The sequence below is a fragment of the Peromyscus californicus genome, unplaced genomic scaffold, assembly GCF_007827085.1.
Source record: "Peromyscus californicus insignis strain IS unplaced genomic scaffold, ASM782708v3 Scaffold_10__1_contigs__length_136768540, whole genome shotgun sequence".
NCBI classification, from domain to species: domain Eukaryota; kingdom Metazoa; phylum Chordata; class Mammalia; order Rodentia; family Cricetidae; genus Peromyscus; species Peromyscus californicus.
This window is the reverse complement of record NW_026294391.1, coordinates 22,233,026-22,254,166: the sequence shown is the minus strand read 5'-3', so window position 1 is coordinate 22,254,166 and position 21,141 is coordinate 22,233,026.

The following is a 21,141-nucleotide window of genomic DNA, read 5'->3' as shown; positions in this document are numbered from 1 at the left end:
GAAACTGAATAATACCCAACTGAATCACCAATGGGTTAAGGAAGAAATAAAGAAAGAAATTAAAGATTTCTTAGAGATCAATGAAAATGAAGACACCACATATCCAAATTTATGGGACACTATGAAAGCAGTACTAAGAGGGAAATTCATAGCACTAAATGCCCACATAAATAAGTTGGAGAAATCTCACACTAGAGACTTAACAGCATACCTGAAAGCTCTAGAACAAGAAGAAGCACAGTCTCCCAGGAAAAATAGACGCCAGGAAATTATCAAAGTGAGAGCTGAAATCAATAAAATAGAAACAAAGAGAACAATACAAAAAATTAATGAAACAAAGAGTTGGTTCTTTGAGAAAATCAACAAGATAGACAAGCCCTTATCCAAACTAACCAAAAGACAGAGAGAGAGCATCCAAATCAACAAAATCAGAAATGAAAAGGGGGACATAACAACAGACATTGAGGAAATCCAGAGAATTATCAGGTCATACTTCAAAAATCTCTATTCGACAAAACTGGAAAACCTAAAAGAAATGGATAACTTTCTGGATAGGTACCACATACCTAAGTTAAATCAAGACCAGATAAACTATTTAAATAGTCCAATAACCCCTAACGAAATAGAAACAGTCATTAAAAGTCTCCCAACCAAAAAAAGCCCAGGACCAGATGGTTTCAGCGCAGAATTCTACCAGATCTTCAAAGAAGAGTTAATACCAATACTCTCTAAATTGTTCCACACAATAGAAACAGAAGGAACATTACCAAACTCCTTCTACGAGGCTACAATTACCCTAATTCCTAAACCAAACAAGGATACAACAAAGAAAGAGAACTACAGACCGATCTCCCTCATGAACATTGATGCAAAAATACTCAATAAAATACTGGCAAACAGACTCCAAGAACACATCAAAACAATTATCCACCATGATCAAGTAGGATTCATTCCAGGGATGCAAGGGTGGTTCAACATACGAAAGTCCGTCAATGTAATACACCATATAAACAAACTCAAAGAAAAAAACCATATGATCATCTCACTGGATGCAGAAAAGGCATTTGACAAAATCCAACACCCCTTCATGATAAAGGTATTGGAGCGATCAGGAATACAGGGAACATACCTAAACATAATAAAGGCAATTTACAGCAAGCCAACAGCCAACATCAAATTAAATGGAGAGAAACTCAAAGCAATTCCACTAAAATCAGGAACGAGGCAAGGCTGTCCACTCTCCCCATACTTATTCAATATAGTACTTGAAGTTCTAGCCAGAGCAATAAGACAACATAAGGAGATTAAGGGGATACAAATTGGAAAGGAAGAAGTCAAGCTTTCCCTATTTGCAGATGACATGATAGTATACTTGAGCGACCCCAAAGATTCCACCAAGGAACTGATACAGCTTATAAACACCTTCAGCAACATAGCAGGATACAAGATCAACTCAAAAAAATCAGTAGCCCTCCTATATACAATGGACAAAGAAGCGGAGAAGGAAATCAGAGATACATCACCCTTTACTATAGCCACAAATGACATAAAATACCTTGGGGTAACACTAACCAAGCAAGTGAAGGACCTATATGACAAGAACTTTAAGTCCCTGAAAAAAGAAATTGAAGAAGATGTCAGAAAATGGAAAGATCTCCCATGCTCATGGATAGGCAGGACTAACATAGTAAAAATGGCAATCCTACCAAAAGCAATCTACAGATTCAATGCAATCCCCATCAAAATACCAACACAATTCTTCACAGACCTGGAAAAAATAATACTCAACTTCATATGGAAAAACAAAAAACCCAGGATAGCCAAAGGAATCCTGTACAATAACACAACTTCTGGAGGCATCACGATCCCTGACTTCAAGCTCTACTATAGAGCTACAGTAATAAAAACAGCTTGGTACTGGCATAAAAACCGACATGTGGACCAATGGAATCGAATTGAAGACCCTGACATTAATCCACACACCTATGAACATATAATCTTTGACAAAGAAGCCAAAAGTGCACAATGGAAAAAAGAAAGCATCTTCAACAAATGGTGCTGGCAAAACTGGATATCAACATGTAGAAGGCTGCAAATAGATCCATATCTATCACCGTGCACAAAACTTAAGTCCAAGTGGATCAAGGACCTCAACATAAATCCAGCTACTCTGAACCTGCTAGAAGAGAAAGTAGGAAGTAGTCTTGAACGCATTGGCATAGGAGACTACTTCCTAAATAGAACACCAGTAGCACAGACTCTGAGACAAACAATCAATCAATGGGACCTCTTGAAACTGAGAAGCTTTTGTAGAGCAAAGGATACGGTCAACAAGGCAAAGCGACAGCCTACAGAATGGGAAAAGATCTTCACCAACCCCACATCTGACAGAGGACTGATATCCAGAATATATAAGGAATTCAAGAAATTAGACATCAAAATGCCCAACAGTCCAATTAAGAAATGGGCTATAGAGCTAAACAGAGAATTCTCAACAGAGGAAACTCAAATGGCCGAAAGACATTTAAGGAACTGCTCAACATCCCTAATCATCAGGGAAATGCAAATCAAAACAACTCTGAGATACCACCTTACGCCTGTCAGAATGGCTAAGATCAAAAACACTGAAGACACCTTATGCTGGAGAGGATGTGGAGCTAGGGGAACTCTCCTCCACTGCTGGTGGGAATGCAAGCTTGTACAACCACTTTGGAAATCAATATGGCGCTTTCTTAGAAAATTGGGAATCAATCTCCCCCAAGATCCAGCTATACCACTCTTGGGCATATACCCAAGAAATGCTCAACCACACCATAAGAGCACTTGTTCAGTTATGTTCATATCAGCATTGTTTGTAATAGCCAGAACATGGAAACAACCCAGATGCCCTTCAACTGAAGAATGGATAAACAAAATGTGGTACATATACACAATGGAATACTACTCAGCAGAGAAAAACAATGGCATCATGAGGTTTACAGACAAATGGATGGATCTAGAAAAAATCATCCTGAGTGAGGTAACCCAGACTCAGAAAGACAAACATGGTATGTACTCACTCATAGCAAGATACTAGACATGAAACAAGGATGACTTGTCTGCTACTCACATCACCAGGGAGGCTACCTGGAAAACAGGACCCCAAGAAAGACACAGGGATCACCCAATGACAGAGAAATGGAATGAGATCTACATGAACAGCCTGGACATGAGTGGGGGTAATGAAAGGCGAGGGTTGAGGGAAAGAGAGCTTGGGGGAGCGGGAGATCCCAGCTGGATCAACAACAGAGAGGGAGAACAAGGAATAGGAGACCATGGTAAATAAAGACCACATGAGACTAGGAAGAAGCAAAGTGCTAGAGAGGCCCACAGAAATCCACAAAGATACCCACACAACAGACTGCTGGCAGTGGTCGAGAGACAGCCCGAACTGACCTACTCTGGTGATGGGATGGCCAAACACCCTAATTGTTGTGCTAGAAACCTCATCCAACTACTGAGGGATCTGGATGCAGAGATCCATGACTAGGCCCCGGGTGGATCTCTGGGAGTCCAATTAGCGAGAATGAGGAGGGTTTATATGAGCGAGAATTGTTGAGACCAAGGTTGGATAAAGCACAGGGACAAATAGCCAAATGAATGGAAACACATGAACTATGAACCAATGGCTGAGGGGTCCCCACTGGATCAGGCCCTCTGAATGGATGAGACAGTTGATTGGCTTGATCTGTTTGGGAGGCATCCAGGCAGTGGGACCAGATCTTGTGCTCATTGCATGAGTTGGCTGTTTGAAACCTGGGGCCTATGCAGGATTGTTTGGCTCGGCCTGGGAGGAGGGGACTAGACCTACCTGGACTGAGTCTACCAGGTTGACCTCAGTCTGTGGGGAAGGCTTTGCCCTGGAGGAGATGGGAATGGGGGGGGGTCGGGGGGAAGGTGAGGGGGACGGGAGGGGGGAGAACAAGGGAATCCGTGGCTGATATGTAGAACTGAATTGTATTGCAAAATAAATTAATAAAAAAAAAAAAAAAAAAAAAATAGGAAACATTTTTACAATATAAGGAATTTGGTCTCTGTTTGATAACACATTAGGCAGTCTGAAAATGGATTAATTAAATGAGGGAATAATTAATGTTGATGGTATTTATATAACATCAATTATGAATATTATTTGTTTGATCATTTTATTTTAGCACTATAAAGGTTGGTCAATTTGAGTGCCAAAATAAAAACTTTAGAAAAACCTATTAAAATGAATTATAGAGAAATTCAGACCCAGACAGAAGAATTTAAAGGTGAATCTATCTCATCATTGAATCATACAGTTAGTTACAGAGAAACAGCCTCAGGTTACCAGACAGCAAACATTAATCTACCTGCTAACCTTACAGGAACTGCCAAATGCTCAAGGGTGTGGACAAGCTAACTGGACTCCAGTGGAAATGTTAGATTTGAAGAGATGTAAAGAAGCTATAGTATTATATGGTGTGCATTCCCCATTTGTAATGCAGATGTTAAACTTGTGGTCAATTTGTGGTCAAATTATCCCTCAAGTCTGGAAAGAATTGGTTGCAGCTGTCCTAGAGATCAGTCCACAGTTACAGTGGAGAACCTGGTGGGAAGAGGAGGCTAGAACTATAGAACAAAGATGTAGAGTTAGAGATGTGGAAGTTTTCCAGGATCAACTTCTTGAAGAAGGCAATTATGCTGATATACAAAGAAAATGTTTATATGATAACCAAATCCTAATTCTATGCCACATGGCAGCCATGAATGCATGGGACAGAATTGAGGAAGCAGGGAAGAAAATTGAATCACTTATGAAACTTATACAGGGCCCAAAAGAAACCTTCATGGATTTGTTACAAAGGCTATCTTCAACAGTAAATAAAATGATACCAAATTCAGAAGCTAGACAGATAATAATTGAATATTTGACTTTTGAGAATGATAATGCATCATGCAAAAGGGTAATCATGCCATTAAAGGTGACATCAGCACCTTTGGAGGATTGGGTCAGGAACACAATTATTATGCTGAATCTCATGACCATGATGATACATGGATAGGAGAGGTGATTTCAAGAGGTTTGAAGAAAAATAATAATGCCAGATGCTTTAATTGCAGCAAACAAGGTCATCTAAAAAGGGACTGTAAACAGGGCATTCCTAGAAACAATGTTTCTTCAAGGAACAATGGCAACAGAATGCCCCTCCCTTCTGGATTATACAGAAGGTTTGAAAAAGGTAAACATTAGACTAATGAATGCAGATGAACAAGGGACAGAAAAGGTAATCCTTTGCCTTGCATCAGGGAACCCCCTGAGCAGCCTCTTGCAGGCCCCCACAGAAAATTCAGTTCAGTCTTTTCTTGCCATCATAGAAGAAACCCCTTCTCAGAGCAATTAAATAATCAAATGCCTATTGTAATAAACCATACTGCTCAGGGTGATAGAACAGCTATAGCAGAGAGAACAGGAACTTCAGGAGAAACCATAAAGCAAATTTTTTGGCAAACTCCTACGAATGAACAAAGACCAAAATTAAAAATACAAATAAGTGACCTTCTCTTGGAGAGTCTTGTAGATACAGGTATGGACATCACTATAATTGCACAATAATAAAGGCATCCAAATTGGCCTCCTCAGGAGGTAAATGTTCAGCTTTTAGGAATTGGAACATTATCTCAAGTGAAAGAGAGCAAGATGGGTTGAATGTATAGGGACAGAAGGACAGAGAGGAAAATTAAAGCCATATGTGGCTAATATAGCTATGAATTTATGGGGTCGTGACCTATTACAACAATGGAATACCCAGATTAACATTCCTCCAACCTCAGAAGCAAACCATAAACTAACATATGTTTCTTAGATAAATATTAGGAGGTATTATAAAGAACAGTAATTGGCCATCCAGATTGTACAAGAACAGGGCACAACAGCTGCTGATCTTTCAAAGACACCAACAGCTCTTTAAAATGGTTAACAGACAAGCTGTATGGGTTCAGCAATGGCCTTTAAAAACAGAGAAAGTGAAGGCCTTGGAAGAGCTGGTATAAGAGCAGTTAAATGCTCAGCATATTGAAGAATCAACCAGCCCTTGGAATTCTCCTGTATTTGTTATTACAAAGAAGTCTGGTAACAGGGAATGGTAACAAACCTAAGAGCAATTAACAAGGTAAGTCAGCCAATGACCTCTCTACAATCTGGAATTCCTTTGCCTACTCTGCTACATAAAGGATGTCCTCTTATAGTTATCAATTTAAAAGACTGTTTCTTTTCAATACGCTTACAAGAAAAAGGCAGAGAAAGATTTGCCTTCACGATGCCTACTTATAATAATTCCCAACTGGTTAAGAGGTATCAATAGAAGGCTCTTCCATAGGAATGTTAAATAGCCCAACCCTGTGACAATATTTTGTATGGTAACCATTGGAAGTAATATGCAAATAATTTCCTAAATCTATAATTTATCATTACATGGATGATATTTTACTAGCTGATTCAAATGCAGATACTTTAGAAAGAATGTTTGAAGAAGTAAAGAAAATTTTGCCTTGTTGCAGATTACAAATTGCTCCTGAAAAGATACAAAGAGGGGATTCTATTAATTATTTAGGATATAAAATAGGTCTACAAAAAATTAGACACAAAAAGGTACAAATTAGGAGAGATCAATTACGGACTTTTAATGACTTTCAATGATTATTTGGAGACATTTCCCATCTATGAACTGTTGTTGGGGTAAAAAATGATGAACTGAATAATTTGTTCAAAACCTTAGAAGGTGACAATGACTTAAATAGTCCAAGAGAATAATCAGCTGGAGCTGATAGAGAATTGGCCTTGGTAGAAAAGAAAGTACAGGATGCACATGTGAATCATTTGGATCCAAAGCTTGATTGCATTCTGGTTATTTTATCCACTAAGCATTCTCCTACAGGAATTTTAATGCAGAGGGAAGCTATTACACTGGAATGGATATTTCTACCAAATAAACAGGGTAAAAAATTAAAAACTTATGTAGAAGAGATCTCTGAGTTGATTATAAAAGGAAAACTGAGACTTCATCAATTAGCAGGAATAGACCCAGCAGAAATTGTAGTACCTTCAACTAAGGACGAAATTGACAAACTATGGGTAGAAAGTGAACCTTAGCAAAGAGCTTGCAGTAATTTTTTGAGAGAGATTAACAGCAAATATCCTAAAAGCGATAGACTTCAACTTATAAAGAGAGCTGATTGGATCCTGCCTCACATTGTATGGGAAACTCCAATATCTGGAACCCCAACATTTTATACAGATGCAAAAAAACAAGGAGAGGCAGGTTACAAATCAGAAAATTCAAGTAAAGTGGTTCAAAGTCCTTATAATTCTGCTCAAAAAGTGGAATCATATGCTATTCTGATGGTATTAATGGACTTTTCAGAACATAGTTAATGACTCTCAGTATACTGAAAGAGTGGTCTTACATATTGAGACTGCAGCATTTGTCTCTGATGAGTCAGAATTAACTTTGTTATTTATTCAATTATAAGATGAAATCAGGAATAGGAATCATCCCTTATACATAACTCACATCTGATCCCATAAGGGTCTGCCAGGCCCTCTAGCACAAGGTAATGATGAGATCAATAAACTATTGATCTAGAAACCTCAGAATTTCATTAAAAAATCATTTCAATAGTAAGGGTTTAAAAAAGGATTTTTCCATAACCTGGCAACAAGCCAAGGAAATGTCCTACTTGCTCTTTTTTACAATCAGACTCCACTACTAGCAGGATGTAACCCAAAGAGTACTTAGAGGAATGAATTCTGGCAGATGGATGCTTCACTTTGCAGAATTTGGAAAACTGAAATATGTACAGCACACCATTGATACTTATTCAGGATTTCAAAGGGCAACTGCTCTAAGTTCTGAAAAAGCTGATTCGGTAATCATGCACTTGGTAGAAGATATGGCCATCATGGGTATACCTGCCCAAATTAAAACTGACAATGCTCCAGCATGTCTCAGGTAAAATGAAACAGTTTTTTGCTTATTACAATATAAAGCATATTACAGGTATTCCACATAATCCTACAGGCCAAGCAGTCATAGAAAGATCAAGTTGAACTCTAAAGTATATGCTAAATAAATGGAAAGGGACAACACAAACTCCCAGAAACAGATTATATAATGCTCTATTAATTTTGAATTTTCTCAATTCTAATGAGAAAGGAACAACAGCTGTGGAGAGACATTGGATAATAGAAAAAAAACTGCAGAATTAAATCAGCCTATATACTTTAAAGATGTGCTGACCTCAGAATAGAAACCAGGATATTTATTACACTGGGGACAAGGTTTTGCTTTTGTTTCTACAGGAGAAGAAAAGCAATAAATACCATCAAAATTGATAAATGTTTGATTTGAACAAGAGAAATCTCTTTATTAGAAGAGGTGATAGTTCATCAACCAGCATGACCATCCAATTTAAATTAACTTATACCACTAACAAATGTTTTTCACTTAATCAGATATAACTTGCCAAAAGGGAACCTCCTCAAAGTTAGGCTTGGGAAAGATTTTTGTTTTGTCGTTCAGGAGAATGAAGGCTAAGTGATCTGAAGAACACTGGACAAATGAGACATCTGAAGAAAAAGGACAAATCATTCCAAAAAATGTTCCAAGAAAAAGAGCAAATTAGTCTACAGGTATATCCCATATAAAATTTCATAAGTCTTCCTAGATGTTTGTTTCTGCTCTTCTCTCCAGACACTTAATGTGATGGTCTTTATATAGTCCCAGTTCAATAAAAAGTTAAAGCTGGCTTTGGAGTTGGAGCATGGCTCACTCCTTCTCTAAACCCAAGCATGCTTGTTAAAAGAAAATGCAAAATCTCTATTATGTCAGAAGAGACATCTTATATGGGACAGAAGAAATCTAAACTTAAAGGACTATTCTATTGCCACTAATCTCATAATTCTTAGGTTCTATTTTGATTCTTTAAAACTTTTCTTAAGATATGAATTTTATATCACAATTTGTAAGATTTATATATATATACATATATATTTTAACTTTTGTTATGATATTAATGGTCATATAGAATACTAATTAATTCTATTAAAAAGGCTTCATTTAGCTGCCTGTACATGTTTTTGTGTTTTAGTCTCTATCTGTTTTCTGCAGGGAATCATGACCAGGTCTAACAGCAAATTTGAAGTCTCCAGAATGATGATGGGGCCCCACAATGATTCCACATGGACAATAAAAATACCACTAAGCTGACAAACATCATCCAAAGATCAGCTTTGGACTACAAACTATTCAGAACAATTCAAGATGACTAGCTGAGATGACCCAGCCTCACAGACTAACTCAATCAAGGACTTGAGATAAACCCTGCACTTTTACATTATGCAGAGAATGGACAACAAATGATACCGCTACCTCTCCCAGGACTTGACAATTAACTAAAATTTTTCTTTTCAGGATCCCCTAAAGATGCCTTTGCCCCCAAACAGCAGAAAGTAATTTTAAGAATATGACACCCACATTCCCAAGAGGTGGGGTGGGTAGTTTTTGGTATTTTTATGGGTTGAGGATAATTGTCATCATTTGGGATGGTTGGTTACAAGTTGTTATTGTTAATGGTCAGGAAAAGGCTAAACAAAGAGATTAGATTTAAGGTTCTTGTTTTTAAAAAAAGAGAAAGAAAAAAAGAGGATCTAGATAGGAGGTAGATTATTGAATCTACTGTGACAAAAAAGACAGAATAAAGGGTAGATTATTGAATCTACTCTGGAAATAAAAAGGAGAGGATATAGATATAAGATAAAAAGGTAGATTATTGAATCTACCTTTAGAATCAACTACTAGTTTTAAATTGGATTGGAATTTCATATATTGCACACAAAATTATGTATATTGATACCAATTTGAGATTGATTTTGCTAGAATATATTGTATATATATTTCTAATCTTGTTCAAGATATTGTACCTATACAGTACATTTAACAATGTAATGTGAATTGCTAATCCTTGAAAGTTATTATTACCAACTATTTAGGATATAAAGAAATGAAAGTTAGTAGTTAGTCATTACAAGTGAACTTGTAGTCATATTAGGTATGTTATCACGGTCAAGCAGAGATATATTATAGATAGACAGGTCATCTTCAAATCCTTCAGAGATCTGCAGAATATGGCATTTAAGATGTTTTAATAACATAGATTTTTTTCTTTTTTATGACTATGAGACATGTCTGCTCCTGGCAGCACCAATCTACTTCAGAGAAGATGATGGGCATTGAAGAAACTCCACATGGAGTTTACTTTCACTGTGGTAAAAGCCCATGGGCAAGAAAGTGCCCTCACATGGACTGCTGACAGTATGCTGTCCAAAATGGACAAACAGGACACAAAATAAATGACTGCCAATTCTTGCCAAGAAAAGATAGGAAGGCTCTTTAGAAAACCCTGCTTCACAGATGAGTCTGTCAGATATGCTAAGCCTGTAGGCCGAAGATGTTTTACTATGCAATATTATTTCCTTCTCAGGGCTCTGAGGAAGTTGAAGATTAGATAGTTGTAGTTACAGTTTTCCTTGTTAAGTAATTCAGAAAAGAAACTCGCGGCGGTGGTGGCGCACGCCTTTAATCCCAGCACTTGGGAGGCAGAGCCAAGCGGATCTCTGTGAGTTCGAGGCCAGCCTGGGCTACCAAGTGAGTTCCAGGAAAAGGCACAAAGCTACACAGAGAAACCCTGTCTCGAAAAAACCAAAAAAAAAAAAAAAAAAAAAAAAGAAACTCACTAAGAGGTGTATAAATTTGAAAGACATCAAAAGATAGTTTTCTGTTGGTAATACAAGATAGGATAGAAAGTGAATTATGTACATTTTGGACTCACCAAAATCGAATAGATAATGGAATATTTTCGCTGAATTTGTCAAATGCAAATGGACTAGACCTTGTTGATGTATTTATTGTTTGCATATATTGTATATAGTAATTGTACTTATTGTATATAGTTTTTCTTATATTAGCTATAACTTTTTTTATTTAGACAAAAAGGGGAAATATGGTGATATTTTATCTGTGTCCCCAATAAAGTTTATCTGAAGATCAGAGGAAAAAGTCAGCCACTATAGTAAACATAGAGGTCAGGCAGTGGTAGCACATGCTTTTAATTCTATCACTTAGGAAGCACAGATCTGTCTGGATCTCTGTGAGTTCAAGGCCACATTCGAAATAAAGCCAGACATGGTGGCACACACCTTAAATTCCAACACTAGTTAACCATAAAGGTCTTGAGGTCTGTACAGACAGACAGGAAGTGACAGAGCTGGGCAGGAAGAGGAAGTGATGTAGCTGGGCAGAGAGGAAATGAGATGGCAGAACAGAAAGACATATAGATGTGGGTATACAGGAAGTAGGTCTCTTTGGCAGAGGATCTCCAAGCAGGTAAGAACATGGCTGGCTTCTTTCTGCTCTCTCAGCTTTTCACCTTAATTTCTGGCTCCAGGTTTTTTATTTCATAAGACCTTTTAAGATTTGTGTTACAAGAGACAGTTAATAGCTCCATTGGCATTGCCATAGACCCAGCTATCTCCATGTTTATTTTGTGTATTTCAGTACCCTAGCTATGAGACCAAGGTAACCTCTACTCCAAGATAGCAATGGGATAATCACATCATATGCAGTGGGGAAAGGCATACTACAGCTGTTGAGATCAGACTATGCCATATTCTAGGTTAGCCCATATTATATAAAGCAGTGTTTTTTAGGCTGTTCATAAATGAGAAACTAAAGCCAATTACATATGAACCCATGAAACAGAAGCCAGAAGTCCTGACACACTCTGAGGTGGAGTCAGGAAGATCAGGAGCTCAAGACTAGCCTCAGCTATATTTGGAGTTCCAGGCCAACCTGAACTACATGATAATGAGAATGAGAATGAATGTCATGATGAGGTTATACCTACTCTACATTAACCCATATTGTATAAAACAATGGTTTTTCAGGCTGTGCATTGCCCTAGGAGACTTCATTTTACAAGCAGATTTTGACTTCATTTTGAGGGAGGATGATTGCAGCCTCTGGATGGACACACAAACCATACCATCTGTCAAGTAGCACATCCAGCACAGACTGACTCATGATTTATCCTGGAAATGTCACCTGGGGTGAGTTGAAACTGTGGGGGTACAATGGGTATATTAAAAACATATCAGGGTAAATCAGGCTCAAGACTTTATTGGAAATGCCATATCAAAGTAAGAATTTGACTCTCTCACCTGGACACCAAAAAAGTGACACTTAACACTGTGATTTCATTGCCCCACACCAACATATCTGTTATCTGTTATGTGCATCAAGGACCCACAAGCAGAGGACTATCTGACTGTCCCTGGAACTTTGATTCAAGCTCATCTCAATACCCTGCTGTGGGCATGGACTACTTGACTGCCTGCCTGCTTTGACATCTTTCCTTTACATGCTGTCATCTTAGAATTCATCTTGTTAGATCATGAGCCTGCCCCTTTAAGATGCTCCTAGCTTTAAGAGGCCAGATCTTCTCACAGCCTGACAAAATCACATCACTCCCCCTGGTAGCAAGCACTTGTTCTCTCTCTCTCTCTCTCTCTCTCTCTCTCTCTCTCTCTCTCTCTCTCTCTCTCTCTCTCTCTCTCTCTCTGAGAGTTAAGAAGCCATGCTGTGCTGGGGCCAAACAGCTGCTAAATTTACAGTCCTAGTCAATACCTGACTCTCTGTCATGTATGCTGTGTTTAATTTAATCATGTGGTGCAAAATTTCCTACCAGTCACATAACTTTAATAAAAAAGTCAGATTATTTTCTTTTGGGAGGGATTTCCCTGAAGACTCTCCTGTCTGGGCCTCTCCATGGCATGGCATCATCCATGACAGTTCGCTGGTTTACTCTTATTTTAAGCTATCCCTCTTAATGAGGCTCCTCTCTGTGTTTTAAAGGAACATCTCTCTTTTCTTTTAAGGCTCTGTCATGTTGCCACTAAAATTATTTATTGTCTTTCATAATGCTCTCCTTCCTTAAGACCCATGCACGGCCCCTATGCTCACAAGTTTGTCTCTCCTAATAAAGTTCATTTCTAAAAGGCAATTTTGTTAGCCTGTCCATCTCCTTTTTCTAACACCCACACATATAAAATAATTAATACAGAAATTTTAAAAGCATGTTAAAAAGGATGAAGGTGGAGGTTGTAGAGCTTCATCTAGACTATAGGGTGCTCCTGGCGAAACAGAAAAAGGAAGAAGCACATAGAATCTTGAGTGTCTCAGACCTACACTGAGGTTTCCCTGTTTGTACTTCTATTGGCCAGAATTCAGTCACAAGGTTAGGTAGCTAGACAGGATTGGAGGCCATTGAGGGTAGAACATTGCCTTCATGATCATCTTTAGACTCCACCTTGAGCTTCCATGTGTCTTAGTTAGAGTTTCTATTGCTGTGAAGAGACACCATGATCATGGCGACTCTTACAAAGAAAAACATTTAAATGTGGTGGCTCGCTTACATTTTCAGAGGTTAGGTCCATTATCATGGTGTGACATGGTGGTGTGCAGGCAGACATGGTGCTGGAAAAGGGGCTGAAAGTGTTACATCTTGACCCACAGGCAACAGAAAGGGGTCTGACATACTGGGTGTGTCTTGAACATATTGAGACCTGAAAGCCCACCTCCACAGTGACACACTTCCTCCAGCCAGGCCATACCCACTCCAGCAGAGCCACACCTCCTAATAGTGCCACTCCCTATGAGCTTATGGGGGCCAATTACATTCAAAGTACCATATGTAGTAACACCAATTTCAATAAAAAGAAATATCACAAGTGCCTCTCCTCAGACCTTAAGTACCATATGAAGGTCTAGCTGCTCTTCCACAGGACCCAGGTTCAATTTCCAGCACTCATGTTGGCTTACATCTATCTATAACTTCAGTTCCAGAGGTTCCTCCACTTTCTTCTGTCCTCCTCAGGAACCAGGCATGAGTGTGGTACACAGACCTACATGGAGGCAAAACATCCATCCATACAAAATAACTTTTAAAAAATGTAAAGGGATATAAAAGGGGAGCTTTGTTGAGGCCCCAAGGGAAAAACCATTTCTTCTTAGCAAAGGACAGTTTTACAGACATTCTTTTGTGTCCCCCCGCCCCGTTTTATTGTTTTTTAGGATTTGTTTGGTTTTATTTTATGCGTATGAGTGTTTTGCCTTTACATATGCATGTTCAACTCAAGCATGCCTAGTACCCAGAGAAGTGAGAAAAGAGTGTCAGATCTCCCAGTACTGATGTTACAGACATAACATCAGTTTGGTAGAGAACCAAACCCAACTCCTCTACAGGAGCAGCAAGTGATTTTAAGTGCCGAGCCACCTCTCCAGCCCTCTATTGTTTGCTCTCTTAAGAACTGATCCACCTGGGACCATATGATGTCTATTCTTGGTTGGCGACTTGACTACATATGGAATTAACTAGAAATCAAGCAACTGGGTACATCTGTGAGGGATTTTTCTTAATTAAAGTATTTGAAGTGGGAAGGTTCACTTTTTTAAAATCTCTTTTTAATTTTTTTAATTTATTTATGTGCATTGGTGTTTTGCTGTGTGTATATCTGTATGAGGGTGTCGGGTACTCTGGAACTGGAGTTAGAGACAGTTGTGAGCTGGGAATTGAACCCGGCTGTTCTGAAAGAAAAGACAGCGCTCTTAGCCACTGAGACATCTCTCTAGCTTCAGGAAATTTTACTTTTAATTTGGATCTTTTGAGGAAGAGAAAGATCTTCTGCTGGCAGCCTAAGTAAAGGACATGGAAAAAGGAAGATTTACCCTTTGCCTGTTTACCCTCAAAGGGGTAGCGACAGGCATGTTGTGAACCACTGCTCTAGTGCCGCAGCCCCACCCCCATTCCAAATAATACAGACTGTAATTCAGACTAATACACCTAGCCAGGAGACCAACCCCCAGGAAAGCTGATAGGCCAGAAGACACGAGATAGGAGGGGTAACTAGCCCCTTAATGAGAGAGGTATGTGTAGACCCCAGAAGCCCCTTTGTGGGTTGAGCTGCTTACAGATCTTTACTACTACGCCTTGCCTTCTTTTCTGAGTTGTAGCTCAAAAACTGGAACTTTTCTTTTCCCTCTTTCTTTGTTTCAGATATTGGCCAAAACCCTTGTTTGCTTGTTCTAACACACTGGGCATTCTTCCTCTCTCTGAAGAATCGCCACACCCATATAGCTGCTTGCAGACCTTCATCAATGAGCCTGCCTGCTTTCTGGGATCCTAACTCAAAAGACACAGCTTTCTTCCTCTTCTCTAGCCCCCTCCTCCAAGCAGCTACAGAGATATATGGTTTGCCTGCCTTATTTTTTTTCTTTAAAAAATCTAATAAAATGATCTTCAAGGTTCCTTTGAGTCCATTTTTAAATAATTTTATCTACAAGACTAAGAATCCAGAAAAGGTGACCCTGATTTCCAGTTAAAACAAGCCCCAGACTACCTATAAGGGAGGCTGGTACTATGCTAGAGAAAATGAGAATTCCATGTGCTGGCAGGAAAGTGTGCTGCCCAGAGCCAGACAGAACTCTGCGTCCAAGTAGAAGAGCTTTTATTGCTCCTTATCCCAGCTTTATTCCCTACAAGGCCCTCTTTTCCTTAGCACCGAATTGCTGACATAATGAATTATCATAGTTTGACCATTCAAAAAGAATCTAGGAATGGTCAATATCCAAAGAATGGAAACAAAATGAGTGGTGAAAAGGTTGTAAAGCACAAAACACTTTCATTCATTGCTGAGGGAAATGCAAGATGGTATAGCCATTTTGAAAGACAGTTTGGCAGCTTCTTACAAAATTAGACATCTTCCCATGATATGATCATGCTCTTTGGTATTTACTCAAAAGAACTGACAACTTTTGCCTGGACTGAGGATGTAGCTCCTCAGTTGGTAGAACACTTGCCTAACATGCACAAGGTTCTGGGTTCACACCCCTAAACAGCATGAAGGTATTTGCGGTAAATTACTTTTCCATTGCTGTAATAAAACACCATGACCAAAAGCAAATTATGGAAGGTTTTTTTTTTTTGGCTTATAGCTCCAGAAGGATAAGAGCCCATCCTAGTGGGGAAGCACAGCAGCATGTGGAAAGTGTGATGGCTAGGGCAGGAGGCTGAGAGCTCCCATTCTCAACCATAAGCACAAAGCAGAAAGGGCAAATTGGAAGTGGGGCAAGACTATATACTCTCAAGAGACTTCCTCCAGCAGGGGTGCACTGCTTCCTGAAACAGTGCTACCAAATGGGGAATAAGTGTTAAAAATTGGAGCCTGTGGTGGGGGGGGCATTTCTCATTCAAACCACCATAGCAGGAGTGATAGTACATTCTTATAATCCCAGCACTGGAGGAGGTAAGGGGGTGGAGGCAAGAGTCATCCTTAGCTACACAATGAGTTCAGGGCCAGCCTGGAGTACACAAGACCCAATCACAGAAATAAAAATAAAGAACCAAAACAAAACAACTTATGTCCACAAAGAAACCTGCACACATATGCTTATAGAATGTTTTATTCATAGTTGCCAAAAGTTGGAATCAATCAATATATCCTTCAGTAGGTGAATGGGAAAAGACACTGTGGCTCATCCAGACAAGGAAATATTATCTAGCACTGAAAAGAAGTGAGTTATCTTGACATGAATATTATCCTATCAAAGAAGCCTACTTGCAAAGGCTACATACTGTATGATTCTGACTATTAGACATTCTGAAAACTGGCAAACACATGGAGACCATAAAAGTACTAGTGGTTGCTAGCCAATGATGGGGAAGAAGGGATGAATAGGCAGAACACATAGGATTTTTAAGGTGCTGAAACTATTCTGTAACAAAACTATTCTACAATGGTGGATTCATGTCATTATACATTTGTCAAAATCCATTTAGTGTACAGCAGAAAGGGTGAAATCCTACTGTAAATTATGGACTCTGGGTGATAATGATGTGTCAAGTAGGTTCACTTATTGTGATGAATGGACCTCTCAAGTGTGGAGTGCTGACTGTGGAAGAAGCTGTGCCTGTTTACGGGGGGTGGGGGGTCAGGGGTGTATGGGAATTCTTCACTTTCCACTCAGTGTTGCTAGGAACCGAAAATTTCTCCAAAGGTAAACTTTCTTAACAACAACAATAATAAAAAGAATCCGGAAATGTTCCTTTTCTTTTTTTTAATGATTTATTTTTACTTTATGTACACTGGTGGTTTGCCTGCATGTATGTCTGTGTAGGGGTGTCAGATCCCCAGGAACTGGAGTTACAAACATGAGCTGTCATGTGGGTGCTGGGAATTGAACTCGGGTCCTCTGGAAGAGAAGACCAGTGCTCTTAACCACTGAGCCATCTCTCCAGCCCTGAAATGTTCCTTTTCAATAAGGTAGTAGAAAAGACATATTTCTTTGGCAGGAAGCAAAGCAAATGATCTCTTCAGGTCCCTTATCACCCTGATATTCCTGGTTTCTATGCTCCTTTGGGTATCCAAAAACCACTAGCTCTTAGGGCAGGAAGGGATTTTAAGGATCAACTAATGGATGGATTATTTTCTCTGCAGGACAATCATTGAGAGGTTATGTGCACTTCAAAGAAAAGATACCCAGTCACGCTGGGCGGTGGTGGCGCACGCCTTTAATCCCAGCACTCGGGAGGCAGAGCCAGGCAGATCTCTGTGAGATCGAGGCCAGCCTGGGCTACCAAGTGAGTTCCAGAAGAGGCGCAAAGCTACACAGAGAAACCCTGTCTCGAAAAAAAAAAAAAAAAAAAAAAAAAAAAAAAAAAAAAAAAAAACCAAAAAAAAAAAAAGATACCCAGTCACTATCATTAACTATTTCAAAGCTGCTTAAATAACCTTATCTGAAACATGTACCCTCATTGAACTATCTGTGTCTCCATAGCTCCTTCCCATTGGCTAGATCCATAGTAATCAGAAAGACAAAGGGATCTTCAGGTAAGTCTGTTATCTGTTCAACAGAGAATCCCACCACTAAATGTGAAGGCCTAGTTAGAGTTGGGGAGACTGGAAGAAATGAGGCAGGTATCAGTAACAACATGACAGATCCACAGAAGTCTGCAAGCAGTGATGGGAGTGACCTTGAGGTCCTGGAGGGAGGACGAAAGCAGGGCCTCAGTTAAAGGTTGTACACTAGGACCATGGACAAATATGGGTAAAGAGCATATTCATTTGTTTGTATCAGGGTCATCATCATGTTCACAGGTGTTGACTATGTCAAAATGTACTATCTTCTGGGGAGTTCAGAACCTTGAGAAGAAGCTTGTGGCACTTGGAAGACCTTCACTAGTTCGCACTGCTACTTCCTTTGCTGTGATACTTACTCATTTCTTAACTTAGCCTCCCCTACTTTCATCCAGTTTCCATCAATAGGTTCTCTCTCTGCTCGCTTCTAACAATGATGATATTGATAAAGCCCAAACCCAGAGGTGGAGAGATGAATCAACACTTAAGAGAATTTGCTGCTTTTGCAGGGACCTGGGTTCAACTCCCAGCACCCACATGAAGGCATACAACTATCCTTTAACTCCAGCTCCAGGCCATCCACCACCCTCTTCTTCTTATGTATATATGCAGGCAAAACACTTATACACATAAAATAAAAAATAATTTTTAAGAGGAGACCACTTTTGAGGGCTCGAGCAATGGCTCACTAATTAAGAGCACTTACTGCTCTTGCAGAAGACCCAGGTTCAATCCCAGCACCTCCATGGTAGCTCACAACCATCTGTAACTTCATCTTCTGACCTCTCTTGGCACTAGGCACATAAGCACATACATGCTGACACACACGCACATGCTCAAAAAATAAAATAAATAAATATTTAGAGCCCAATTCCAGCCTTGTTAACTTACATGAAACAGCTTTGTTTTGAAATCTGTTCACTCCCGCAACTGTAGGTATTAGCAGTGGGAGATGTTTATGAATTCCAACTGTGTTCCATGAGCCTCTTTCTTCTTCTCCAGACTCTTCCTACCTGAACAGGCCACAGAGACCAAGGGTATGTGTGCTCACAATAGGTTTCACTGTGGTTCAGTCACTTATTATACAAAATATAGCACTGTATTTATTCACTCTCCAAAACTAGGCAATCAGAAGTCATACTGCATATGTCCATCTCCTGGAATCCTCATAATTGAGAAAAGAAATTCTATTATCTCAAACCCCAAACAATTATAAATCTGTCTCTTCCTTCCCTACTAACTACACATGAAATGGTTCTTCACCTCTCATTTGGATGATTTTTATATTAGGTATTAACTTTATCTTAGAGACAGGGTCACATGTAGCCCAGGCTGCCCTCAAACTCTGTATGTAGCTTCCTGAATATTTTTGCACAGTATGCATTATGCTACGATTTCTTGGTTTATCAAAATCAAATGGTTTTTCTTAATTTTATGTCACTATTAATATAGATTTATCCCACTTCCTTTACTCCCAAATTTCTAATAACTTCTTTCCCCCAAATGCTGCATATACTCAAATATAAGAGAAAGTTTTGCCACAAAATTATCCCATCAAAAATAAATTCCTTATTAAGATCGCCATATTAAAGACAGCTTCTCAATTACTTAATTTTGAACAACAAATTACTATTTGGAAAAGACACATTAACCTGAGATGACCTCAATCAAAGCTAGATTTGGATGCTTATAGAGGTCACTTGGCATGATGGACAAAAATTAACTTGAACATAGATTAAGTCATTATTTCTGGAGAAATGACTTCAAACTGCAGTTCTGGCTGCAGCTGAATGCAACCCTTAAAAAAAAACTTCAATAACATGCATTAAACACTTATGTTGAGCTGGACTCAGTGAGTAAAGGCACCTGCCTCTAAGGATGAGGACCTGCATGATGGAAGGAGAGAACCAACTCCATAAGTTGTTACCTGACCACCACACGTACACCATAGCACAACACACCTCACAAATAAATATAATAAGAGAATAGGCACTTATATTGTGGTGCTTCTCACTGGGAATATGAGAATGAGAATCTGGATGCAACTTTTAATGTTGCCATTGTACTTAGAGTCAAAGGGAACTGCAAACAAGAAAGGGAAAAGGCGTCATGTTTTACAGTAGCTCTAGGAGGAGAAGTGAATGACAAAATGCATGCGTGGTGAAAGGACCAAACAGACACTGTAACAGGCTGCTCAGTCTTCTCTCAGAGGTCAGGCCTCAATTTCAGTTTCCTGAGACTTGAGCAAGCAGTTTCCGGGAGGGCTGTGAACAAAAGACATTGTCCTTGCAGTAGCTCCCTTTCTGCATGTACTGTGACTGCTCAAGGTTCATCCAGTTGTTACTGTCTGGGACCCCTCACCAACTTAGAGCTACATGCATGGGTCAGTGTGAACATGTGAGGCCAGCCAGCCTCCATGGCAGTTGAAGGATAGAGCATGGGACTTGTCCAGGCCTGCCCCAAAATGATAACTGTAACCCCCAACCAGTAAATTCAAAGGTGACATACCCTCACCCAATCATATGATGCCAAGGCTTGTACCACCCTGCTTGTAGTTTTTCCCTTTAAAAACCCCTCACCCTGAGAGCTCAGGGCCATCCTCCTCCACCCGCTGTGTTGAGTATTGGACATGGACCAAGCCAGGGCTTGCTTGTTATCAATAAACCCCTGTGTGTTTTGCATCAGATATCAGCTTTGTGGTGGTCTTGCTCAGGGATCTTGTGATGAGGCACAACATGTGGCACTTGAAATAAGTTGCACTATGAAATATAAGAGCAAAACCAAGCCATTTGTGTAATGGTGCAGTTTACATACCACATGCTCTAACTAAAGTTTAAGTTAAAACATTATAGGTAGACATTTAGCCACTGCAACGCTTGTCCTAAATGGCATCTTCTCAAATTGAAAAAAGAAAAGATATTTTCAACCTTCAAATTTAGCAAAATTATCATTTGACTTTTATTCCAGGGCCACTTACACTCAGGTGTATATTCTACTTATATCTCCAGACCAAGATTTTAGTCAATCTATCCTTCCTCTAACGATATTCCTCAGCATTCTAAGGATACTTCTGCTGATCTGCTTTGTGTTTTGCTTGGTATAGTCGA